Consider the following 27,908-nt stretch of genomic DNA (forward strand, 5'->3'; position numbering starts at 1 on the left):
GTTTTCTCTTGTTGTTCATTTTGATCTCGATACTTTTAATGATTATTGATCGGTTAATTTTCAAATATTCCTTAATATGGGGTTAAGATAATTAAAACTAATTTAAACATTTTCTGATGCATGACGGAAATATGCATTATTAAATACGAATGGTAGTAACTGTGTTATTTAATTTTTGTATCTTCCCCTTTACGACATTTATATTTTGAAACCACTTCTCTGTAGTTCTTGCTCCACTCGGACCAATCACATTTTTTTCCTTGAGATTTAGAATGAGTTTGCTTTTTCTGATGATCACCCTAGCTTACACTCAGGCCTCTTAGCTGGTATTCCTGCTCTGACCTCCTTTTTTTTCCCCCTATCTGTGCTGTTGGCCATACAGAGAGCAGAGATAGGGTGGGGACATTTGAGACTAATGCGCTTGTCTTTATGTTTCTCTTTTCACATGCAATTATTTTGCTATTTTAATTTTTCTAAATTTTGGCTTTGAATTTTCATTGATGTGAAATCATTCGATATTGTTGGGGAGAAGATTTGGAGACGTTGTTTATTATACATTTGATGTTTCCTGCAGTTATCTGTAATCTTTTATTGTTTCCAAGTGACATACAAACGAACAACTTCAAAATATATTAAGAATTGTACCTCTGAAACATTTAAAGCTAATTGAAAACTGTGGTTGAGATTCTGATGTGTGAAACTAGGCAGAGCAGGTATAGTCGTCCCTATAATAGGAAGACAAGACATGATGATTTGTTTGATTTCCTCATTAGGTCATGTGTTTTGAAATTGAACATATCTCTGAATTTCTAGATGTATTATCTTGAACAAGTTCACTCTTTCATAAGTCTCATAGTCTTCCTCTGTAAAATCTCCAGGTTGGGAGAAATAATGAGATAATGTGTTAAAAGTATCTGGCATAGTGGGTATTCAAAAATGTTCTTTAACTTACCATTTTCTTTTTCCTTCCCTGCAATTTTTGTTTCTATAGTGCTTGGTTAAGAGTATTTCTTCTTTCTCACATTTCTGTTTTATAAGTATGGTCTTTCTCATTTTGACACAGATTTCTCATTATTCTCCCACTCTGCCAAATATTAAGGCATCAATCTTACCACATTCTGAGATCCGTAATTCTCAATGCACAGAATCAACTTTAGTTCTCATTGTAAAGTTTCTGCTGTATAAATGTTGCATACAGATATCCAATCACCAGCTCAAATTATTAATACTGACTCCAGTTAGGCTTAGTTGAGATTCGTGATTTTTAAAAGTTCTTTTCATTTTCTCTTGTCATTTGAATGCTTCATTACTGAACTAAACAAGAAGTCCAGAAACTTACTTTCCTGCAATTCTGCACCATTTCAGCTCTAGCTAAGCTTATACCCTTTCTTAGGCAAATCATGATTTTTCTAGTTTTCCTTTAAATTCTGTTCCATTTTAGTCAACTCAGTCTGCTGAGTGCAACTCAAGTCAAAGTCAATTCAGTTAAGTGTCAGACATTTCAGTTCCCACTTACAGAAGAAATGCTAGAGACTAGATATTGTGCTTGTCACTGAGGAAATAAAGTTGCTAAAGGAGTTAACAGTCTATTAGACCAGGGGGTCCCAAGCTCCAGGCTGTGGACCAATACCAGTCTGTGGCCTGTTAGGAGCTGGGCTGCACAGCAGGTGAGCAGCAGGGAAGCAAGCGGAGCTTCATCTGTATTTGTAGCCGCTCCGCAGCACTAGCATCACCGCCTCAGCTCCACCTCAGATCATCAGGCATTAGATTCTCATAGGAGCACCAGACCCTGGTGCCAAAAGGTTAGGGACCACTGTATTAGATAACCAACAAAAACACAAAGTAATATTGTCATATTAGTGAGACAGATGTGATATAGTGGGATCACAGAGGAAGCGTGGTGAATTCTACCTGAGTTTATGAACAGGGTCAGAGAAGGAGTGATTTTAGAGCTGGTTCTTATAAAACGAGTACGACTTTACCAAAAATAAAATAGCTGTGGCAATAGGCATTCTGATAAGGTCATTATATAGAAATGACCTCAGGTTATAGTCAGTGCTTCTTAAACAGTGTATAGGGTTTTCCCTAAGACTTCAGAGGCTACCAAAAAACATTACCTAAAGGGATAGAGAGGAAAAAGAGTTTGAAGACTGAACATAGTTGACATAAGCCAACTATTTTACATTTTTTTAAAAACCTACTGAATCTTAAGTTTCAAAGATCTAGCTGATCTTACTCTAATAAAAGAGTTCTCTTCCTCTAAAAATCTCACTGTTATATAATATATTCATACTTTATTTTTTCTTTATCACTTTTATAATTTCTCTTCCTATCTGAGAACTTGTCCAATTTTTCTTTCATTTATTGCTTAACTTGTGTTTTGCCCTTCATTCTAATCAGTTTGACTTCACCACTGTCCATCGATGATCTGCTTACTTCATATATATGAGCACTTTCGATTATGTGGACTAATTGGATTGAAAAAGCATTGTTGGTATTAAAGAAGGATATGAATGAGATGGGTTATTATGGAAATTCTGACCTAGAGCAGCTTAGAAAGCTCGACATTCTCCATCATGCCTATTTCTTTTTTCTTCTTCTTGGTCTCTTCCAAAAAAAAAAAAAAAAAAATCGTGACTCTGTGGAGACTTTACAGGAAAAATAACTAGATTTCATCATATTATTTTCCAGCTAGATGGGAAGGCAAAGGGTGACCTTAGAAGCTTCTGGCTGAAGATGAAAGAGCCCCTGTCAACCTATTTTCCTAAATGACTGGGTAGTTCTTCCCTATCCTAACCCACTGGACATTAAGTGACAGCGTAATAAAGTGTATTGTATTAAGGCATGAAGATTTAAGGACGTATTTATCATAGCAGCCAGCATTATAAACCACCGGGAAGACTTGACGGAGGTGAGAGAGTTAAAAAGTTAGGCCTGACACATTAGTGTGGAACGAAATTTCCAGGAAGAGGGAAGAACCAGTGCAGAGGCTTTAAAATGATGCATAACAGGAATGTAGGAAACAGCAAGGAGGCGGGTATGACTGGAGAGTGAGGGAGGAATGAATGTAGTAAATGTAGTAGGAGAAGAGGTTAGAGAAATAAGGGGGAGAGTCGTCTTACCGTATGAAGCATGCATTTTCTTTATTAATAATATTCTAACTCATCTTATTATCATCATTTTTAGGATAGACCCCTGGAGGGTATAGCTATCTTCTTTAGAGCTGGCCTTTCAATACAAACCTAAAAGGGAAGAAAAATGGATATGCATAGTGCAAAACTGGAAAATTGAACGGAAAATATGAAACATCCCTATTAACATTAACCACAATGTGTTTATAATTTTATCAATCATCTTCTCTGCTGTCATTTTTACTATCTTTTCTGCCTGAACCATAATCCTCATGTGACATTAAGTCTTAGCCTTCTAGGATAATCAATTTCCTCGTTCGAAAGGAAAAAGAAATCAAATTTGCCCAGATTCTGCTGAAATATACATGGGTTTTTTTCATGGATGAAATGGCGAAGTTGGTACTTGAATGAATGCATTAATAATTTCTTTTGCTATGTGCTAGAAGCAATAAATTGTATTGTCTGAAATAATGTAAATATTTTTGTCATTGACCTTATAAAATGGATAATACATTTAAAAATATCTTCCTAAAAAATATCTTCCTTATAAAATGGATAATATATTTAAGTATATCTTCCTAGTATTTTCTCCTTACATATAAACCTTTTTCAAAGTTTTTGATCATTGCCAGATAAGTTGCTAGATAGAAGAGGCTTTGGGGTGGTTTAATTATGGCTAGATGACAAAATTCAGTTGAACTTCTTACTTTTGAAAACTGCATGTCCTCTTTAGTTTATATTCATCTATATACTTCTGTCTAGTCTTAAAGTGTCTTATAACGTCATTTGTAACTGTGGTAAAGAAACAATCATGACAACAAAAACAAAACAAATGAAAAAGCAAGCAAGTTTTTCTAATTTTGTAAAAGAAACAATGCTTAAGGTTAAGGTCTTCCACAGGTGGTCTTTCAAACCAACAGCTTAAGCATATATTTAGAAACATTTACATTAGAAACAAGATACTTCTGTGATACAGCAAGGAGAACATTTGGGCTTGCATGCTGTTTGTTTCATCCTGCTATCCTGCTTACATCTCCAATAGCATTAGTTTGCCCATTTTGCTCTATGTACAGGGAAACACTGCATTTAGACTGAGTTTAAAGAAAATGAATTAAGGTAAACAATACTGTACCCATAATCATTAGTGTTTGTCACCATCCCCACATAGCCCGATTCTTTTTCCCCAAAATGCTAGAAACAACAATGTACAGAGGTATAGAGGAAAAGGAGTAAGCGTAAATAACATCTGTTCACCTGAATTCATAACTACAATGATAGTGATGGTGGCAACCACAATTTAAAAATCATTATTAGATTCGGTGTGGTTGAATTTTGTGAGAAATTGGCTTATCATTACAACGTTATTAATAACTAAATAATAGTAATGAAGTTTTACATTAAAATTGTGATAATTTGCAGATCTTTTCAAATTTAACATTTGATAAACATCAGGTAGATCTTTGAGTCAAGTGACTTTTAAATCGTGTTTTATACCACATCAGGTGGGCACCTTCGTAGGGAACCCAAAATAGAGACACCCTCCCCCCCTTCTCAGTATTATACTTTGTGAGATACAAGGGATGTGAGATCCATAGAAGTGCGCATGTTGCATTGACTGTACACCCTTGTTATGCTATCTCACTTATCCTTGAAACAGTTCCAAAGTGCCAGTGTTACTCTTGAGAATAAGGACTTGAAATTTAGAGTGAATAAATGACTTGCAAATAATCACTCAGCCATTATGTGTGGACATCAGGACTTGAACCAAGATATTTTTACTAAATCCTGGGCCCTTTCTATTGTATTCTGACAACTTAAAAAAAATTAGCACCTTTTTTTTGCCCTCTTCAAACACTGGGAATGAGCACTTTCTCCTCCTCTTGTTTTTTGTCTAACTTTCCTGAACCAAATATTCATAAAGTTCAAATCACGTGTTAATTATAGATTTCAGAGTCCCAGGAGAGACATTGGTTATAAACATTGGTCATATCTGATTATCTCCATTGGTATATTGTTGTTTGAAGTATCTTGTTTTAGGGTTTTAGCATCTTTAGACATCAGAACAAAATACTTTGGGACATATTTGGTATCTTGTCACTGTGTCTTGTCCCATAGGCTATACTATAGCAAAGAACGTGGAGAGCCAGTGTTAGGTGTTAATTTCCAGAGGAGAATGGAAAGGTGGAGGCAAGTTGCTAGAGTGGAACTGGGAGGTGGTTTACAAATATGCTCCTACCAGTTTCCAGATCTTGAGAAGTATCTCCTCGCCTCAGCTCCCCACCACACCATCCAAACACTCCAGCCCATCTCAACCAAATGAAGTTTTTATTCATCTGTTCTATATGGCATGCCTCCAGTAAAATTTATTTTTATTAAGGTCTCCGGCTAAACAAAAGTTTGTAAACGATGAGAGGAGGATTGAGGAGGAGGTTGACCATTCACTAAAAATTTCTGGGATCTTCCTGATTGGGCTTTTACTTTGCCACTCTACCAATCCATGCTCCAACATGCTTTCTTATCTCTTCATTTCTACCTCTAATTTCAAGAGAAGTGAGAAAATATGGGCATAACTTGCCAAAATGAGAGCTTTAATCCAATGATATATAACTAGTTCTCAAAGGGTGTTCATCAAGGACTGCAAGCAATTTAATTCTGAGAAATTTATAAATATCTGGCTTAGATCATAAGAATGGTATTTCTGTACTTTTTAAAGTACACCACAGCTTTGAAACTATTATGAATAACTTTTGAAAGCCAGATTTTCCAACATAATTTGTCTGTGTTCTGAAGAATGTCACTATCCAACACAGTAATGAAGCAAATTATTACACAGTTGTAGTGGAGAGCTCTAGTTTATTAACATCCTACATTAGTCACCTTGGGTTAAGACAGAATCTGACCTTTCGTATTTTTTTTTTCTAAATAATGCCAAGGGCAACAGGATAAGGTACAAAATCTTTATGATTCCTCTGGTGTTGAGTGAGCGTTAGAGGGCATGGTATCTACTCTTCATTATCTACCATGTCAGGTTTATGGGCACCATCTTCAAGTTTATTCCATTCACAAGTGATGTAAGCCATTCCGATTTAACCTCATTGGAACTGTCTTCTTTTTCTCTCCTCTTGTATCCCAATTCTTTCTAGTTCCTTGTTGCAAGCTTGACATACTTCATTTGATATTGATGGTAGCAATTTCTGTTATAATGTTTTTCTACCTTCTTCTCAAAGCAAGCTCGATGTCAAATGTAAGCTAGGAAGCAAAATGAATCCTAGTTAACAGCTAATTCTTCTTCTTCTTCTTCTTCTTTTTTCTTTTTTAATGACATTACTTTCAAGGATACACCCTGGTGAGAATATTTAGAATTTTATGCTTTTCTTTTTCTAAAACTACATACTGCCTTTCTTAACTCATTTTTTCTTTGAATATATACATGGTGCCAGAAATTATATTTAAACTACTTGCTTATTGAAGTAGTTACTGCAATTTTCATACTTTTAATGTGAAAGCATTTTAGATGTGGTGTATTTAAGGGTTTAAAAGAAGCAACAACACGTTCTCTACATCTCTACTGCCAGTTTCTACTTCAAAATTTGAAAACCACCTTCCTTCTTATGTAGGAGGACAAAGAGGCAGGGTCACCTGCCAGTGCCTTGTGCTTAAATTGAGGTGGGATGTCTTTTTCTTTTTTTCTTGAAGATAACTGCTATTTTCACCACAGTGAGAAAAAAAAGATTTTACTGTACATTTCTGTAACAGAACTAAAAGAGTTCAGCAGCCCGTCTGAATTGAAAGGTCTAATTAGATTCTACTCTAATGTAAGATCTTGGCTTCAAGGTACTTAACCACTAAAAGAGAGGGCTTTAAAAGAGGAAGCTATAAAATGTTTAAATGTAAGCATCTTAAGTATATAACCAGGAAGTGAAAATACAATGCACTAGAAATATAGACTAGAAATTTTCTAATCCATTCTGAAAACTCCCTTCCGTGCTTGTTCTCATTCAACATCTATCTTGTTTTCATAAAGGAAATGGTGATAAAAGAAGGTGAGCTATGAGAGGAAAGATTCTAAAAAGATCTCCAAGTTTAAAATAGAAGCCAGCCGTTCTAATATTATTAGTAGTAGAAAGCAGAGAGTCATGGCTTCTTACCCCTGTCCCCTGCATAGGGCAATATTTCTACATTGGATTGTGCATAAAATAAATGAAAAGTAATTTTCTTTTTTCTTTTCTAATTTTCTCTAGACTGGCAAAGTAGAAACTCTTAATGAATCCACCATTGTTAAGTAATACTTAGCAATAATACTAATATTATTATCCTACTGTCCATATGAAATTTGGGGATAAATGTTCCTGAAATGTATCTGCATGTTGAACTTGACCACTTGAATTATTCAATGATTCTTTGATTGTATGCCCTGAAATTCTGATTCTTATAGGCCTCTTGCAAATTGGGACTTTGCTGAGGCAGATGAAACTTACAACTCCTCTATTTACCTCAGCCACTTGAAGCCATTTAGTTAAAACAGCTGCTTGTTGATGACAGAGTTAAGCTCTTGGGAAAAAGAAGTTTCTCATACATGAGCTCTAGAATCTGGAATTCTCTTCTACTTCAGGATTAATTTTGTAATTGAAAGCCTTCATGAACACTTCAACTCACAACTTTATAAACTCACTTGTATAGCTCTTTTGCTTTCTCTCATTTAAAAATGTCCTGTGTCTTTTATTGTGATTCTGATAGGATCAAAAAGAAAATTTTGTGAAAGAACATGGTTTCTGGACTCTATGCCATCATTCTTTAATAGACATTAATTTGATTCTCCGTTTTAAAATAAGCTATATTGTAAGGGATATTTTTAAATGAACACAATGATGAAGTTCCATTTTGTTGGTGCCTGTAGCTTTTTTCCCTTAAAATTCTACGGTGTGTGTGTGTGTGTGTGTGTGTGTGGTGTGTATTTTTTTTTTTTTTTTAGTAAAGTTACAATAATATCACAAAGTTCCTGTACACCCGGCTGCCACTTTCTTCTGTTGTTGATATCACTATGGTCCATTTATTGCAACTAATGAACCAATGTTAATATGTTATTATAACTAACATCTATACTTTGAATATCACTATTTTTTCTTAAACGTCCTTTTTCTGTTTCAGGATCCCATTCAGGATACCACATTATATTTAGTTATGTTTTTCTAGGCTCCTCTAGAATGTGAAAAATCATCAGACTTATTTTTGAAAATTTTAGCATTTTGAGGATCATATATTTTGTGGACTGACCCTCAATTTTTTTTTCTGATGCTTTTGTCATGAAAACCTGTTTCTCAAACAGGAGTATGTATTTTGAAAGATAAAAGAGGAAAGAAAGCACTCCTTCTTATAGCATATCCATTGTGCAGGTTATCAATGTGATTCATCATTGTTGATATCAATCTTGACCACTTGTCTGAAATAGTACTTGCCAGGCTTTTCCACTCTTTCCCTTTTTCCATAATGTACTTTTAAAAGGAAGTCATTATGTGCAGATCACACTAAGGGGTGGAGAATTATAAACCAACACCTGGAGGGGTGAGCATTTACCAAAATTATTTGAAATTTTTCTTCATGGGAGATTCGTTTATGCCTTCATTTATTTATTTTACCATTGATTTATATCAGTGTGGATTCATGGATTTTTACTGTATATTTTGGTTATAATTCAATGCTATATTATTTATTTTGTTGCTCAAATTATTCCTGTTTAGTTTTACTCTACTCGAGTAAGTTTTGGTAGTTTGCATTATCAAGAAATGAGTGCAAAACTAATTAAAAACAGACTCACAGATATAGTGGACAATTTGGTGACAGACAGAGGGTATGGAGGTTGGGAGGCTGAGAAAATGAGGTGAAGAGTTAAAGAAGTACAAATTAGTAGTTGATAGTTGGGCACAGGGATGGGGAGCATGGCAGAGGGAATGCAGTTAGCATTAGTATAATGGCTAAGTGGATGGCCAGGGGAGGGAGGGAGCAATAAGGGGGATTGTTTTATGAACATTATAGATGTGTAACCAGTGTACTGTATTCTTGAAACTAATTTAAATAAATAAATTTATTAAAAGAAAAGAAATGAGCTGACTTCATCTAAATTATCAAATTTGTATTTATAAAGTTGTTTATAGGGTTCCTTTATTATCCTTTTAGTGTTCATGGAATCAATTGTAACTATTCCTCTTTTATTCCTAATATGGCAAAGTGTTGTTTTCCTCTTTTTCTTGATTAGTCTGGCTGGAGGTTTATCATTGTTATTCACCTTTTTTAAAAAGCAGCATTTGGGTTCATTGATTTTCTCTATTTCTTTTCCATTTTTAATTTCATTGGTTTTTGCTCTAAATTTTATTTTCTTTCTTCTGCTTTCTTTATATTTAATTTGCTCTTCATTCTCCAGTTTCTTAAAATGAAAGCTGAGATTATTGATTATAGATATGCTTTCTTTTCTAATACATATTATTATTAAATATTATTAGTTGCATACAAAAATTTTGAGGGTATAGTTTCATTTTCATTTAGTCCAAAATACTTTTTACATTTTTTCGAGACTCTTTTTTGCATCATGTGTTAGTTAGAACTGTGCTTAATTTCCAAATATATGAGAATACTGCAGCTACTTTTCTGTTCTTAATTTCTAATTTAATTCTGTTGTGGTCTGAGAAAATATTCTGTGTGATTTCTATTGTTTTAAATTTGTTAAGGTGCATTTTATGGAACAGAATGTGATCTAGGAGAATGTTTCATGTGAGCTTGAGCAGAATGTGTATTCTGCTATTGTTGAGTAAAGTATTTTAAAAATGGCAATTAGATTAAGTTGATTGATAGTGTTATTTAGGTTATCTATTATCTTACTGATTTTCTGCCTGCTTGATCTTTCAATTACTGACAGGGATGTTGAAGCCTCCAACTATAACTATGTGCCTTTCAGCTATCATCCACTGTTATTATATTGGAGACTTGTTGGTGTTGTGATAGGGTGTAGAGCAGGAGGGGGCATTCTATAAACTTCTCACTTCTCATTAAGTCTCAGTTATTTAGTGGGCCTACATCTCAGAAGTGAAGTCTTCACAAGTGTTCCAGCTTCTCCAGAAGTGTAGTTTTTTTAATTTTTTCTTTTTTAAATATCCTATTCTCCTAATCTTTTCTCTGACTGCAGTTTTCCCAGTCTATTTACTTGAACTTTGGTACCATGTTGACTCCCCACGCCCCCCTAAGGGAGACAGGAAAGCTGGAGTCGGATAGGATTCTCTTTCCTAAACTAAGATAACATTTCAGGTTTGCCCGTTGGCAAATCTCCTTCCCCCAGAGAGAAGGCTTTTGTTAGCAGGTAGAATCAGTGTAGATTTTAAGACTGCTACTCTTACATTCTCGCAGCCTGGGCCATGAGGGGATCATTCTCAAATCCTCAGCATGAGATTTTGATGGGTTTCTGGAATGAAAATTCACATAAATGAGGGACATTCTTAAAATCCATAAAGAAATTCTATTAAAGAGTTTTTTACTCTTGCACTAGTCTGAATTCTACTCTATCAATTTATCAAAACAGTCTTTTACTTGTTTCTACCAGCTATGAATTCCAGTGGCTTCTGCTCCAGATAAGTAAACCTCAGAAGTTGTATCTCTCTAGATGCACTTTTCTCTTTATATTTCAGGATGGCGGTTTGTCTCATGACCACAGTTTTTGGATTCGTTCAAGAACAACCATTGATTTTCAGTTAGTTCAACTTTATTCTTGTTGTATGTCTGGGAGTGACAACAACTTACAAGTTCTTTATATACCGACGCTTAAACTAGACACCCTGATCCATACTTTTAATTAGCCATGTTGTTATAGACTTATTATTTAGCCTCTGAACATCAGTATCCCCAGCTCTTAAAAAAAAAAAAAAAAGATTAAATTATGCACTCTAAATTCCCTTCAGGCAAACACAGTAGGACTCCAAAGGATTAACAAACAGGGAAACCTAAACATGGGCCTCAGCAACACAGGTATTTTAGAGCTCCTGATGTGATATACTTAACTTAATACACATGGCTAAACTACTGTCAGTATTAAAACATCACTAACTCCTGAGCATCTTCCTTTTTATACTTTATCTACTGGGGCCTAAATTTTACAGATCAAATAATTAGAAATAAAAAAAAGACTGATTAAAAACTTGCTCTAATAATTAAAATTTACAAATCACCTATGAATTGACTCTTTCCTCTTTACCTTCTCCCTCCCAAAGAATATGGTACATTCAATTGATTAGTTAAAAGGTTATGCTACCTCATGATAAAAATGATCAAAGTTACTGAAGACAAATAAACCCAAAATTCAACAAGTTTTTCCTTGTTTATTTGTATGACAGAAAGGACTAATGATATGACATGATTACCTAAAATGCTCACTCATCCTCACAAGTGTCTAAGATTGAAGATTAATATCTGTATAATAATGATAATGAAATTACACCAAATATTAGCACCAGAAACAAATAAAATAATACTAGTCTACATGAATGTTTTATGTAATATTATATCACCAAATTTTTTAGGCATGAGAGCTTACAAAAGTTTGAGTTAGTCATGAACAAGTCATAATTATATTTTTTGTGTGGCCATTTTCAAATAATAAAGACATCCCCTACCTCATTGTTGGACTCAAATGCAATTTTGGGTGTTCTGTATTTAGTCTTTGGGGCCAAATGATTTAATGCTATTTAATGGTCCCTTCAAACTAAAAAGGGCTCAAGGGTAAATTATGTTTTGATGTACTCTAATCTTTTCCCCCATCTCGGTTCTGGAGACAATTCCTTTTTTTTTTTTTTTTTTGGCCCAGCTAAAAACCTTAGAACTATCTTTGACTTTGTATTCTTCTTTACTCTTAATATTAGTCTATCTCAAAGCCTTGTTATAATATCTGTTCAAATATCTCTTATTTCCCCTTTCTTCTCTGTTCAGGCTTCTTACCACCATAGAGGCAAAATATAGTGAAAAATTATATTAATCTCTCTTCCTGTCAATAAGACACAACACAAAACTATAAAGCACAAAATCTGTGGTTTATAAAAACATAAAAATGGCATTTTTTAGATTGTAAAAACCTTGGTAAGTTAATCAAAGCTGAAATATACCTTCTGGGTTTCTGTTTTGTTTGTTTTGTTTTGTTTTTAATTTTGTGCTAATCCCTGAATTGTTGGTGCCATGAATGTATGTTTTGCTTCTGTGGGCATGTAATAAAAATATATTAGGAGCTCATAGCTAACAGATGAAAAGATAGCAAGATAGTTGGCTACATGGAAGGAGGATGAGTAGACTTCTATGTAATCATCTTAATATAGAGGACACAGGATAATCTTTCCATCCTCCCTGTTAAGTCTTGGGCTGTGAACTTTTTTGTTGTTGAAAGAATATTTTATAAGAATATGCTAAGATGTTTATGAGTCTAAATGAATTCACAAATTCGTATTTGTTTCTTTGTTTTAGATGAGATTGCTCTATATTTCTTCCTAAACTAGGTTCAGAACAATGGCACAGTAGACCGAAATGACCTCCTTTTTAAGGAGAACTCATTAACACGTTATAAAGTCTAATTTTTAAACTTTCTATGGCATATTTCCACATTAACTTTATTTGCCATAATGGATTTGTGTTGTATTAAATTGTGAAAATGACTCTTTTATAATAAGAGATTGGTTAAGTTGCCATTTTACTGAAATGGCTAATTGGGAAGATTTTTATATTGAGTTAGCATTATCACACCATAGATTTGAAAAGACATAACCGACTTTCCATAATGTTTCTGTGATTGCTTGTTTATTCTTTAACTGTTTCTGTGGCAAAGTGGACCATCTGTCACAAGGTCTGATGATTCCAGATATCCTATAAAGATGCTGATGTTCTTTCTTTGTTTTTTCGCCCTTTGTTTTCAAAAACAAATTTAGACATTTTTGTTCTTGCCATTTGATTCCGATGTTTGGAACAATTAAATTCTTCTCATTTGTTGAATTTTATGAAATATTTTATTGGTTTTTTTTTTTCAGTTTAAGATGTTTAAAACAAACTACTTAACCTGTTACATTTACTGAGCTTTTTTGAAGATTGAAAATAAAAATCATCTAGAAACTCGTAAAATGAAAACACATTACCACTGCATTATACTTATAAATACATAAGTATACTTCTATTAACATATATAGTTATATAAATGATATGTCCTTAAATATATGATATATTTTTGCTTTTTAAAGAAAAGCAGTAAATAGACACTAAATAAGAAAAACTGGCAATATTGAAAAGCAGACTGAAAAAAATGGAAATTATATCATTTTATTAATATAGCACAACTGAGGCAGTTCTTATGTATTTTCAAGTATTTTCCATGTGTAGATGACGATATAGTTATAATAATAATATATGCAAGGTGTATCTCCCCTCTTTCACTTAGTATTGAATCAAAGGCATCTTCCCATGTTATTGCTTTCTCTTAAATCTCCTTCGAGTCTCAGCAGTCCTTACCAAGGTCATTCTAATTTAATAACAAGGTAACTTAAGAAGTGATTACATACCTACAAATGCAGAGCAATGTTTGAAAAGTAACATTTGAGTATGTTCTAATTAAAAGCTTGAATGTGGTCTATTGTACATTTGAAATAACACATTTGTGTAAGTAAAGGTGGAGGGTAAATGAAAGATTAATAACCACAGGTCAAGGTTGAGTAAAGGCTAAGGCAAACAATTGCTGCTATTGTAATATTATCTGGATATGGAAAATGCTCTTAGAATTATTGACTTGTACCTTTAATCGAAAATGATTATAATTATGTTCCTGGTCTTATAAAGTTGTAAATTTCATACAGATGGTTATTGTTGCTTTCTATAATATATTAGTAAGGATAATATGTTTTCTTAATGATTATGATGTAGGGTTAGTTGAATTGACTATTTCAGTATAATCTCAGATTTCATAGATCCATGTTTTATGAATTTGAAAGAATTTCAACCAAAGCTACATACTTGCTTATTGTAGTGAACACTATGAGATTGAAATTTTGTCAGTTTCAAAGAGTTTATATGGGTAGTTTCTGCTTCTACTTAAAGCTTTTATATCTTACACAAGGAATGATTTGTTTTATTTTAAATATAAATAAGTTTGTACCAATATTCATATGTTGTTAGAAAGAAGTATTGACTTAGTTAAAATACTACTTCGTTTCATGATATTTGCCTGCTTTTTTCCACAAAATTTATTGATCAAAATCACTTCAACAAAAGTACAATAGAAATTTAAGGAGTCTGCAGGAGATATGAAACTGAAAAAGCAGGTGGGGAAAGAATGACACATTATTTTCAAGAATATGTTATTACTCATAAACAATAAGCATTTGATGCTCATGATGTCTGTTCTGAGTTCCTGGAGTACTATCATTCCAGCAGTGAAAGTCACAATCTTTTACTTGAGTAAAAGTATTTTATTAATGACTTTAAAATATTTGTCTCAGTAGTCAGGCAGCCATTGAGCTATTCAGATAACCTAAAACGAAATGTTTTTTTTGTTTTGTTTTTTTCTCTGGTTAATTTGTAAATAATATTGCTGAGATCAATTTAGGTAAGGTTAGTATATATTGTTTGGACATTTAAATATTGAGTCACTAGATGTGTACCTGAGGTATCACAATGATTCCAAAGCATTGTGGTGTAATTTGATTTTTAAAGCTTAGTTTAGGTGTTCTGGGTACTTAGTTTGGGTGTTTAATACGTGTACCATAACTCTAAGTTGAGTTTAATGAACTTCATGATATTTCTCTAACAAATATCTTCTATAAGTCTGATACAATGCTTTGAAAATCTCACAGATTCATCTTTAGAGATAGAGTTCTCACAGACTCTCTTCACTCACTTTCGAAGGCAGAGTCCTGTATATTATGCGATGGATTTCATCTCCTCTGGATCATGAAGAATAAAATGTTATTATGATAAGATGGCCCTTCTTGTTTAATTCTCTCAAGATCATTCTCCTTCTTTTCTCAAAACTTTCAAAACCAAGCTTGACTTGAGAAGCACCATGAATTTTTTTCCACAGCAGTATTATATTGTAATAGATCACCTATATTTATAAAATTAATATAAAATACATTTCAAATATATTTATAAAATATTATATATTTTAAATATATTTTTCCAAGACTTTTCTTCCTCTTGCATAAAGTGTGATTTGTTTTTCTCAGTAAAAACTACTTCTGGAAAGAGTTTAAAGATGGAAAACATTGAAAAGAGCTCATTTGCCTGTTGTTGTATATCTAGCATTGATCAAAATTCACCAATGTCTGGTTCTAGAATTTGTAATAATTGCAAATATAACTACATTAGATGTTGATTTAAGTTGACCTGGGCACCCAATTGACTAGTTCCATTGGCTGCTTAGAACAGAAATATAAAGTAGCACACACATATTTTCTTTAATGTTCATGGCTATAAAGTGAAAATTATTAATTTTGATGTCAAGGAAAAACATGTTTTAGATGAATAATTTATCTGTGGCTAATAGTTACATTATTATATAATATTTTGTAAAATCTATTTCTAAGGTTAAGTGTAAACTTCAGAATAGATCACAGTTTCACTTCTTGCACCTTAGGACACAGATGCCTTTTCCAAGAAAAAAATATTATGGGAATTCAGAATACTATTTTTTTAAATAGTTTCTTACAAAGTCAATATTTTGAAAGCAAATGGGTGCATGTTATCATTAGGCTACATTATTTTCAATCTCGGAAAACTTGATAAAATCATGGCCATATTATATGTATAAGAAAAGTAGGAAAAAAATCTGGAATCTCAGACTCCATGTAAAGATCTAGCTGCTAGTTGATTTGTCTGTATTAATGGAAAAGGAAAGACTGGCTTTTTATTTAAGTTCAATATTCCTGTGGTGCCTAATAGTCTAGTTCCCGTATTCAGTCTGTCATTATCAATTTATGTATCAATCAATCTCATTTTGCTCTAAGAAATTGATTAAATTGCTTATGTCATAATTTCATTTGAGTTTAACAGTTTAAGCTATCTTGTCACTAGTGTCATTGTCATCCAAATAATTTCCAACTATCTAAATTGTACATGGTTCTATGTTTTGGGGTTTTAAACTAAGTAAAGTGACACCTTCTAGGTGTTTATAATCTTAGAAAAATTTGGCTAAGGCAAAATTGTAGACCTTCATCTATGATTTTTTTTCTGTAATATAGCATGTGATTTTTTTTCCTGAGCCCTTTTCTAAATCTCTATTTCCATATACATTAACTATAACTGGAAAAGCAAAAGGTTAGTAGCAGTTTGTGTTTGTGTGTGTGTGTGTGTGTGTGTGTGCATGTGCATGCACGCGCGCATAAAGTCATGGGCGCATATCTTGATTATGTGGAAACATCTTATTAGGCCAAAGATTTGACATGATTGATTGACTTAAGAAAAAAAAAGGTAGAAACATTTTTATAATTTTTCCATTCAAATCTAACTCTAAACTCAATAATTTGCCCAGTATACCACTCAGGACCAGAGAGAAGTTGAGAACACAGAAAGATACCTTTTTCCAATGTCACCATTTTGCTCCTGGACCAGCCTGATATTAACTTAATCCAGTTACCTCTGTGTAGAATGCAGCCATTTTTCTCCTTCCATAGCATGGAGATGTAGATCACAAGGCACTAGTGATTTCTGTAACCCCAGTTCAAACCAAGAAAACCTGAGTGGTCTGAAGGGACACAGGAGGATTTCTGCCTCTTATCTCCATGTCTTCCCAAACACTGCCACCTTCCAGACTGTGCACATTATTAATAGCTGTCATTTCTCTTTCTGAACAAATTATTTCCATGCAGTTTTCATTCAACGGTACTGGAGAGTGTCCTGCCTATCTCTGTACATTAAATAACCTTATTGTGGTACTGAGCCTGGCCATGTCTCTCCCTTTCTCTGTGGCAGGTGTATTTATCATTTTCCCCACTCTGACATTCCTAGCTGCAGCTGCCAGACCAGGCCTGGTGCCTTTCTCTCTGTAGATTAGTTTGCATTCTACAGGATTAAAAAGGTTTAGAGAGCAACTGGGAGTTGGCAGGAAGAGCCTGAGTTGTTTAGAAATGTCAGAAGAGTGTCAAGACTGCCAGTTTTCTGGGGGCTCGAAGGAGGAGAGAAACAGAAGCACTTTTCAATCAGATTCTAGCAGACAAAACACCACGAGGAAGCGACACCAAGGATTCCTAAGATAATAACAATTCTTGTATTTTGAATAGAATAGGAAGAGACAAGTAGGGGGAGGATGGCAGAAGGGACAAACAACTCTGCTTTTTCACCAGGCAATTGAAAGTTGACAAATCAGACAGCCCAGAATACTCTTCAGTGTTAGTCAACCTTACAGAAAGCAGCCATGGGAGAAAAAACAGCAAGAGATGGGGTGCTCTGAAAACATACATGTGCCTAATGCATTTTGCAGCATCTTACTTTCTCATTTTATTTTTTGCTTATATTCAGATTTCTTTAATCATTCGTGGAGGAGGAGGTTTTTTTTCTGATATGTTTCCCTGGAGAGAGGAGACACTTCCTAGGGCTCAGAAAGAAGCTTTGATCTCCCAAAGATCCCATGCAAATGACAAAGGAAAAGTATGAGTTATGTTTTTAAATGCTGTATCTATCATATGCACAACCACAACAGCTGAGAACAAAGAGGAATTTTGTAACTGAAATCCCTAAAAGCTGGACTAAGCATAAAAAATGAATCAGAAAGTGTTTTTACTGTACTGTATATGGATAGATTGGCTACACCATCCTGCCAATGTTTTTTGCTTTCACTGGAGGATGTATTCAGAGCAGCCTTGGAAAGTGTATGACTAAGTGCACCAAGAAAAAAGACTAAGACCTGAGAAGCTTGGCAAAGGATTTCTTTGGGTTTGGCTGAATTTGAAGTGAAACACTCAAGTCATTTGGCAGACCTCCACAGAAGCGATTTCCACCATGCCATGTGCCAGTTTCTATAGCACTTTGGGACCTTCTTAGCAAGAGAAAAAAGAGCAGAGATGAGCAAAGTTTTTTATATTTTGCTTCATGGCATGAAGCATGGGAACAGTCTTAAATTTAGGAATCAGAAAGAAGAGTTTTAGTTAAACTCTTGGGCTTTTTTCTTCGTTTGTAATACTGGTTGGGTGGTTCCTTCTATAATAAAATTCTATAATTCACTTATTAAACTCACACCCTTAGCCTTAACAGCAGCACTGAGCCAGTGAACTCTGCCTTGGCCCCATCTGTTCTCTGTACTAGTTAAAGGTGGTATTAAGGACGAGGTAAAATCCTCTCTTCTGCTAAGCTTAGTTCTCAACCGGATGTGGAGAATTCAGGAGCTATTATCAGGGGCATCTAAACACATAGAGGTAATCAACAGGAAACTTCCTTTTGGCCCAAGTGTTATTTTCAAGTGCAGCAAAATTAATTAATAACTTTTAATGGGGAGCAGATTTCTAACGGGGTGTAGCAGGCATGAACTATCTGAGAGAAAGAACCAGAACCTGTCGTCTCAGGATAAATCCCAACTCTTATTGATAAGTCCTTTATCTCCTTCATGTATGAAGCCTCAATCCACCAATATATCTCTATTCTCTTCTTTGAAACAGGAGTCCACCCCTTGGTCTCTGTGTCCGAGTCTGCCTAGACTACATCTTCACCCAGATAGCTTCACCCAGATCTCTCCGTCTTATACTGTTAGAAGTATTTATGCATCGACACGTTAAGAGCAAGATATGTGGCAGGACAGAAAAGATCCTTGCTGTCATGCAATTTAATTTCTAGTATGCAGCAGGAGTGGAGAGGGGATTTCAGGGGGAGACTGATAAATTGTAAACATGTACATAAACATGATACTTTAACAGTAATAAGTACTTTGAAGACAATAAAATTAACAGTGATAAGTACTTTAAAGACAATAAAATACAATAGAGAGTGAATGAGAGGTGGGACAGGGGACTATTTGAGATTATGAAGTAAAGAACTTTCTGAGGAAAAGACATTCGAACTAAAACTAGAAATTACAGGAAAGATCCAGTCTCATAAAGATTCTTGACGAACCATTCAAGGCAAAGGGAATAGAAAATGCCAGACCCATAAAGCTAGCAAGAGCGTAGCACTGAGAGGAAAAGGAGGCCAGTGTGACTACATCACAGTGAACAATGGGGAATATGGTAGGAGACAGAACAGATATAGGCACATCTGAATAGTAAGGAGCTGAGGGCTTGGTGAGCTGTGGTTAAGATTTGGAGGCTGCCTTTGGAAGACTTTATGTAAGGGTTGATACAATCTGATTTATATTTTTTAAAAAATTATCCATGCTGTTGTATGGTGAACTGATTATAGAGAAGAAAGAGCAGAAGCAGGAAGAGTATTTAGAAGGATACTTCAGTAGTTCAGGGAAGATATAGTGACCTGGACCTAGTCTATAATGGTGGCATAGATATGGACACAAGGAGACATATTCAATACATAATTTTAAAAATGAGATGAACAGCATTTGGAGATAGATTAAACCTGTCAAGTAAAGGAGGGGAGAGAGTGCTGAGAATAGTGTCCGGGTCTCTGGCTTGAGTAGTTTAGTATGTGAACGTGACAATGACTGAGATGGGGAAAGCTGAGAGAGGAACAGTTTCAAGTGATAATGAAGAATTTGTCTTTGGCCATCTTCTTTATATTGTGTCCATTTCAAATAAATATTAAGATTTCTATTGGGGGCAGGGAGAATAGCTCACCTTTCTTGTTTTCATGCTGTGGGACTTCCAGTTATACTGATGCTATTGACTTCTCTCTGCCTCTCACTCATAATTCCTCCCCTCAGAGAAAAGAACGGAATTATTTGATTAGAAGAACATTTATGAGTAAGCACTGGAATTCTTAGTTATGCCCTTTCTATACTCTTTTCTCATTGTGATTTATCTTTACTTGGATCCAGAGTCCGAAATTTCTATGACCATTCACTTCCATTGTCATATTCATTCACTACTCACATTAATTCATCAATGAGCCATGTTGTAATTGTTCCCTTATATCGCCTGTTTCCTGCTATTCTCCAGGTATAAGTCCTCATGACTTATCGTTTGAAACCTTGACTGCAAAAATATAGCTTCTCCCCATGTAAAGTAGTGCTGCATGAACATTTTGTAACAATACTTTTCGGTGGTTTTGGCTAAAAGAAAGAACTCAAATTCCCTTAGACCGTTGACAATTGGGCCCCAGTCAATTCTTTTCCAATTCATGATCTAATAAAAAGTATCTCTATTTCTCAATACCACTTTATACTATCTATTCTCCATGAATCATTCATGTTATTCTTAGTCTAAAAGTTTCTGACATTTCTGCAAGGCCCAATTCTCTCCATTCTGTAAGATCCAGTCTTAAAGATACCAGTGAAATAAATATTTTCCTATTGATATCCCTAGATGGAGATAATTCATCACTTTAAGAATTGTATTAGAATATGATCTACAAGCCAACTAACTACATAAAGAGAATTTCATAAAACTTTTTGTGCCTGTATACATCATCCACTAACCTCCAACTTTAGATTTTAAATTGTACCTACCATGGTGCTCTGTAAGAGTAGATTCTCAAACAGCAATCTTGTATTCTGGTCTGTAGTGTGGTGGTTAAGAGCATGGACTTTGGAGTCAAACTACTGGGGTTTGAGTCTTGGCTCTGCTGGTGACTTTGAGACACTGTGCTCAAATAGCAATTGTCAGGTTAAAAAACAAAAAGTAGTCTAAAAGAACTTATGATGTTCTGAATTCTGATGAACATTACAAAGGAACAGTCATCTAAAAAAGAATGTGAGTGAACTAATAAGGGAGAAGTGAAGAATGAGACAGAGGCTAAGATAAACATTTTCTCTGTTCAATGTAGTCTGTTTCTTTCTTTCTCTAGAACTGCCAGCAGAGTCTTCAGGATCATCACCAGTTAATTTTAAGATGGTTTTTGTGGATTTAAATCATACATTCTTGACATTACCCCCTAGTCTGCTATTTACCTGGGCTTTACCTGAATGATATTCGATAACTGGTATTCCTGAGTGGATAAAACACTGATGGACTGTTTTGTTTTTGTTTTTGTTTTTTGATAAATATGGAGCTTTCTGGTACCGACTCAAAGCTACTGATCTACATCTGAATAGAACTGAGTACTGTCTGTATCAAGATAACACTTTTCATTTTACACCATAGCATTTCTTGAAGAGCACAGAACTCAGCACAGCAGCGGTTCTGATACCATCGACAAGGAGGATATTGAAATGCACTGCTCCTTGAAAACTGGCAGCATTTTAAAAATATGCTTCTAAAGGATAGTCACCCAGTGACTTGTCAACATCATCCTCTTGCTATTACCAAACACTTTCAATTCCAGAATACCACCTGGATTTCACAATAACTTTTTAAGATAAGAAGGATGAGTATTTTAAATTCACACTTGTATAGATGAAGTAACAGGCTCAGAACGAAGAACTGGCCCAAAGTTACAATGTTAGTGAATGGTACAATGAGAGCTTGAATTACCTACCACAAGTGAGTCTTACGCAAATGCTCTTTTACTGCATTGTGTAGCAGATTTACAAATTAGCATTTGTTAATATCACAGACTAAATGAATCAGACCAGGGAAAATTAGTGCAGGTTTACACACAGAGACACAAGCAATTTGTGGGGCAAAAAAAGTGCAATATTATTCTTGTCTTTCAATTCTGCTACATTTAATATGTATGTTATTTTTTGTCTCTTGATAGTGTTAAAAAAGAGGCAGCAGATAAATGAAATAAAATAAGATTTCCTAATTTTTAGAAGCTTGGTATCACTAGATCTAGCCAAATGCCATATGCAGTGAGAAAAAAAAAAAATTTTTCAGAAATATCTTTTTATCTCTTTCATTTCTTTTTTTGTCTTTATTTTTGTCTGTGTCCAAAACTCTTGTTAATACCAAATTTGTGTGTGATTGGGATGTATGTGGGGTTTCCAATAGAAAGCAATTTGGGGTTGAAGGTTTTCTATCTCATGTAAAATCAAGATTGAAGCCACAGGAATGGAAATTTTGGATGGATACAGAAATGATGCAGTAGCACCTCTGGCCTCTTGAGTCAGCACTCAGAAGTCCACCATGACTGCCTACCTACTGCCCTTGCTCTTTCTGTCTCAGCCTCCTGGAATGTCTTTCCCTTTGCCACTGGTTTAATTCTAGTCTGCATTTTATGCATCAGGAACCAGATCCAGTCAATAATACAGATCTAGAATCTGTATTAGTTTTCTAGTGCTGTCGTAACAAAGTTCTACAAAATGGGTGATTTAAAAAACATGAATTTACTGCCTCATAGTTCTGGAGGCTAGGAGTTCAAGTTGGTTCCTTCTGAGGGCTATGAGGGAAAAATCAATTCCAGGCCTCTCTCCTTCCCTAGTAAGTAGCCATCTTTTCTCTAAGTCTTCACATCATCTTCCTTCTGTATTTTCTCAAATGAATACCTTGTTCTCTGCTTTCTCTGGGTTTGTTTGTTTGTTGTTGTTTTTTTTTTTTTTTTTTTCAATGCTATCCCACGTATTCCTTATCCTTGAAACTTCTGTAAGAGCTGGGACATAGTCTATTTTCTTTACTTCTTTGTGCCCCAATCTAGAAGAGTGTCCTCGACATAGAGGGTTTAAAGGAATGAATTATTAACTATTCATGATAAAACTCAGAAGTAGTGGGTCTTCGAAAGCAGAAATTGAATGTCTTCTGCGATATTACATTTCCTAAATTTTGAATTGGGCATTCTAACATTTGAAAGCCTCTCATCAATTAAGAGCTCATCAGAGCTCATCAGAGTTACTTGCTGATATATAGATAAAGGATTAAGGGTAAACTCTGCAAGAATATATATGTTTGTAGCAAGGATTGGGACTATAGCTTGGTTTCCTTTAATTCATACTCCTGTCTTTAATTCAGATTTACTTTCAGTCAGAGCACCGATTTATATTTTTTTAGTTTTTTCTCACTTCATTCTTTATAAGCCCTTTGTTGGCTTTCTAAAAGTTATTTCCACTGAATTAGATTTTAGTGGAGTTAATATATCAGTATGTTATTTAGGGTTTTAGTCTGTGATTAATACTAGAAAAGCTGGGTGAGTGCCTTACCAGAGGGCTGTGTTTTCTCCAGGTTGTAACATTATTCATGTCAGATGCAAACAGGCAGATAGATATAGAGCAGCAGGAAAAATGAGGTAAGGAAACGGGGAATCTGGGTTTTGGCACTAGAGAAAAGGGGTAAATATGTTTCAGTGAAGCTCAATTTTCAATTTAAGGGTTTCTGATGAAGCAGGTAGACTAATACTGTGGCAATCAGGATTAAAATATTCTTTATTTTTGATCAATGGTGAATTAACAGATTTACCTTTATATTCAACTGTATATGTTGAATCTAAACAAAGGGTAAATCATCAGGTTATAGAGATATAAGATTTACAATTCTATTTGTTCCTTCTTTTCCTTGCCAGATGAAAAGAACTTAATCATTAAACGGTTTCTGTAAATTTAGAACCAGTTAATTCCGATCCCCGATTCTTATGCATGTTAGCAAATATGCATTAACCTCTATCCCAATATCTACGTGTCTGCTTTCACCAGGTAGCTCCCATTCCCTGAATTGCTTTCCCGATTCACAGGCCAAGAGAACAACCAGCAGACAATTTATCTGAATTGCCCTCTCAAACACAGATGACTACAAAAACCTGAGAAGAGGTATATAGATAATCCCATTTACATTTTTCTATTCAAAAGATGGCCTGCCAAAGTTGGAGATTCTGTCATTTGAACTGTGACATCAGCATGTCCTCCTAGATAACATTTTCTCTACCAACAACGTGATTGGCAATGTATTTCCTTCTTCAGTGTCTCTGGGCCCTATGTGGGACAGTAGTGCTTCTTACATTCAAGATACCTAGAGCTACAGGTCACTTCTTAAACAACCAAAAATACCCTGCAGTTCTAGTTTACTTTGACATAGGCAATGACTTAAAATTCTTCTGAGTTTAGATTTTGCACTTATAATTCTCCAAATTAGCTCTTGTTAATCCTGCAGGTTTCTGCTTTTTGAGCTTTTAGAGTTGTGAGTTTCTAATGTAATCAGGGCACAAAATCCTCAGCTTATTAAGTCACAAATCCTGTAGGATGGGGTGGAAAAGATGTGTGTATATGTTAGCAGGGGTGGGGGAGTTATAGTTAAGGAAATAAAAAACTGAAGAATTGTCCCATGATGAGTAGAAGAAATGGTGCTGTATATCTGCTCGAAGATACCATCTAATGCTTGACTAAATCTGTATCAGAACTGGACAAAACTGAAAAGTGAAATGAATTATGGAAGGTTATAGAAAGACAACATTTCTCTCTTTATCTTTCTGGCTATCTCTGTATACTCTTGTGCTGTGTGAATCAAAAATAAATAAAAATATGTGGCTAGATTTTTATGTATCATGTCCCATGTTTTGTGGTTAGCTTTCACGATTGGAATCCTATACAATGAGACTTCACCAAAAGCACGTATCTGTCAGCAACAAATATATTATGCATCGTTTATGAGCATAGATGACAGATACTATATTCTTTTCATGTAATCAGAGGATTCGAAAGGAAAACTAAAATGGCATCAAAACTGTCTGCCTAGCTATGTGCAGATGTGACCATCCTTATAGAAAGCTGTGGACATTTGAATATCTGGTCTGTTTTCAAAGGATGTGGACATTCCTTTCTTGAATAAATCATTACTGCTGTTTAACAACCTTTACAGTTGGGATGTGCCTTCTCATAAAGAACTTGCTTTTAGAAGTGACCAGAGTTTTTCCATTTTCCTGGAAAAAAATAGACTACTTTGTATTGTTTGACCATACTAATACCTTTGAAGCAAAGAAATTCATTGCATTGTGAATGCATCAGTGAGGTGAATATTTTTTCTGAGAATTACATTCTTTCCTTTCTCTAAACTCTATAATTTCAAATAGGATTGTCTTATAGATACTCTTTTTCCTCCCTTCTGGGTTAGAGTACATCACACTAGATGGCAGTAATACCCCAGTTTAGGAGTCCATTTTACATCTCCCCCTACCCCCACACACAATCTTTTCTTGTCCAAAATAATATGGAATAAAATATGCAAATAAAATTCTTTCATTTTGTACAAGGTCCATTCAGAAAAGCTAATATACAATTAAAGCTGGTAAGAAAAAAAAATCAAATAATATTGAAAACTCAGTTTTTTTGTGTGTGTGTATGTGTGTGTGTGTGGAGGGGGGTCCTCTGGTTTGTTTCTTTGTTACCATTTTTCACATATAGCTTAATTATAAAAGAAAATTTGTTGGGCTGAAAATCTAAGCTGATGTGAGAGGTAAAAGTGTATTTCTAAGAAAGAAATTTAGCCTTGCCAGTTACTTATGTTTTCTCAAATCCTCTGCTTCTTGCAGCAGATTGGCTATGTTTTTATGCAACATTAACCTGGATTTTCTAGACAGAGACAGTCAGATGCAAGCTCAGAGCCCTATGTGTGTATTGCCCATTAACAGTGAGTAGAATGATTGGGAAAAAAAAAACAAAACCTAAAGTTCCTGGTACAATGAGGACCCCTTTTCATTATGTTTGTGGAAATCCAGAAATCAGCTGAAGATTTAGAGGGAGACAAATTCAGTTTCTGTAAAATATTCATGGTCAGCTAATCCAGAGCCAGAGAATGCCCTACCAAGTGGGAACTATCTGAGAAAAATATGCAAAAAAAAAAAAAAAAAAAAAAGGGGCTCTACTCGGATTGGCACTAGTTCATTTTACATATAAAGTAGTACAATGATAAATTGTTTTTATCAAAACAAACTTGTCAAACATTTAAATTGATGTTACAAGAATGTAATATTTTTCCTCTCTCAGTTCACAGCCCTAGGCTTTCTACTGAAATTCACAGGCACTATGCTCTCATTTTAAAAGAAAGCATGTAATCACCTTTTAAAGGTTACTACACAGAAAACTGAAGCAGCATCATAAGCAGCAGTGTGAACTCATGAGCAAATATGAAGAATGTTACTCAGCTTGCATGTGAAAATGTTTAATGCATTATTTATAGATATTGTTTTACCACAGAGATCAAGGTCATACATTGGACTCCTGGGCAATGGGTCAAGTCTTGAAAGGCCATTCTGATAATCTCAGCTGACAGCTTCTTGGATAGAGTAAGTGTACTTTAAGTCGATGTATTTTCCAAATTGGAGGGAACAGTAAAAACTTTTTTTTTTTAATTAACTAGCTACTCATTTATCCAACTTGATCACAACTCATTAATTTTGATAAGAAACAGTCATGGGGTTGGGAGGTGTTGTTATGTTCACATTTTTTTTCTCCCTGAATTCTATGAATCATTCTACTAAGAGAAATTTCAAATTAACCTTTCCGTCTAACAATTACTTCTTGCAGTCTACCCTTTGCCAATGATGTCTCTATCTATTCCAATGTTCAGAGTAAAGCAGCCTCGATCACAATGTAACATAAAAAATATTGGAATATTAGGACATTTATTTTAGAATTTCCAATGGAAAATTATTTTTAAATGCTTTTCAAAATCAATTTATATTACATATTACAGAATCCATACCTTTAAGTTATTACTCATGCTGGGCTCTTTTGTTGTGTGTGTCTCTCTTGGCTTCTCCTGTATAAGATAGAAGATGTAGACCTGCTTATTCAACTAATCTTGGGACATGATATTAAGGGCCTGATCTTCTAACATTAAACAGACAGTGACATACAATGGAGGGATTAAGGGAAGTGGCTCAACCCCGTGTAGACAATAAGGGGGTGTGCTGCCTGTAGATAATTTTAAAACAATAGCAAACCTTCCCAAAACTAGGTCTGTTTTTTAACATTATGCACTGGCAATTCTAAACAATGTCTGTAGTGAAATAGTCCTCCACACCAAGTGGATTCTTCCTACTCTCTGTCTCCCCCTTGAGGGCTGCTGGAAAAGAGAACGCTCTCGATGCCTTCATACTAGCTCAGAGGAGCTATATTTTCTACTTGGGCTTAAATGTAAAAAAAAAAAAAAAAAAAAAAAAAAAATTAAAGCACAAAAGTTATCTTATCTTGACTTTTAATAACGTTTCTCAATTCGAGTCTCCTATATTTTCTTAAGTTTTTTATTTGAAATTTCCTCATATTATTCTTGTAAGCATGGAAGGTTTTGCGGCAACTAGCACTTTCCATGAATAATGAACATTTCTAGATTGGTCTAGGCTTTCCTCAAAATCTTAGAACTACACTTATGCCTTTCTATCTTTTCCTACGTCCAGGATCAGTAGATCAGAAATCAGTTAAAATAATAGAAACCCTTTATATTAACAAAATACTATAAAATCAAAACATTCGGAAAGGGGCGTCCTTTTTTAGACGCCCTTAGACAATGGAATTCAGAATAACAAAAGGTGGCAAAAGGGCCTCCCGTGAGAGAATGACTGACAAAAACCTATCACAAAGCCGATGTGAATCAGAATAGCCCCTAAGCAAGCATCTTGGGACATCTCTCTTTTGATTAACACCTCTATGAGATGTTTCTAGGCCAATTAAAAAGATCCATGATTGAATTTATAGTAAAACCAATATATAAATGGACAGTAGTGTTGCTGTCATTTGTATATCCTGGAGAGATATATAAATAAAATCCATGATTACAAGCACAGATTTTGAAACCTGAGGTTTTAGTCCTTGCC

The sequence above is a fragment of the Pteropus medius genome, unplaced genomic scaffold (genome assembly GCF_902729225.1).
Source record: "Pteropus medius unplaced genomic scaffold, Ma_sr-lr_union100, whole genome shotgun sequence".
In the NCBI taxonomy this organism is placed as follows: Eukaryota; Metazoa; Chordata; class Mammalia; order Chiroptera; family Pteropodidae; genus Pteropus; species Pteropus medius.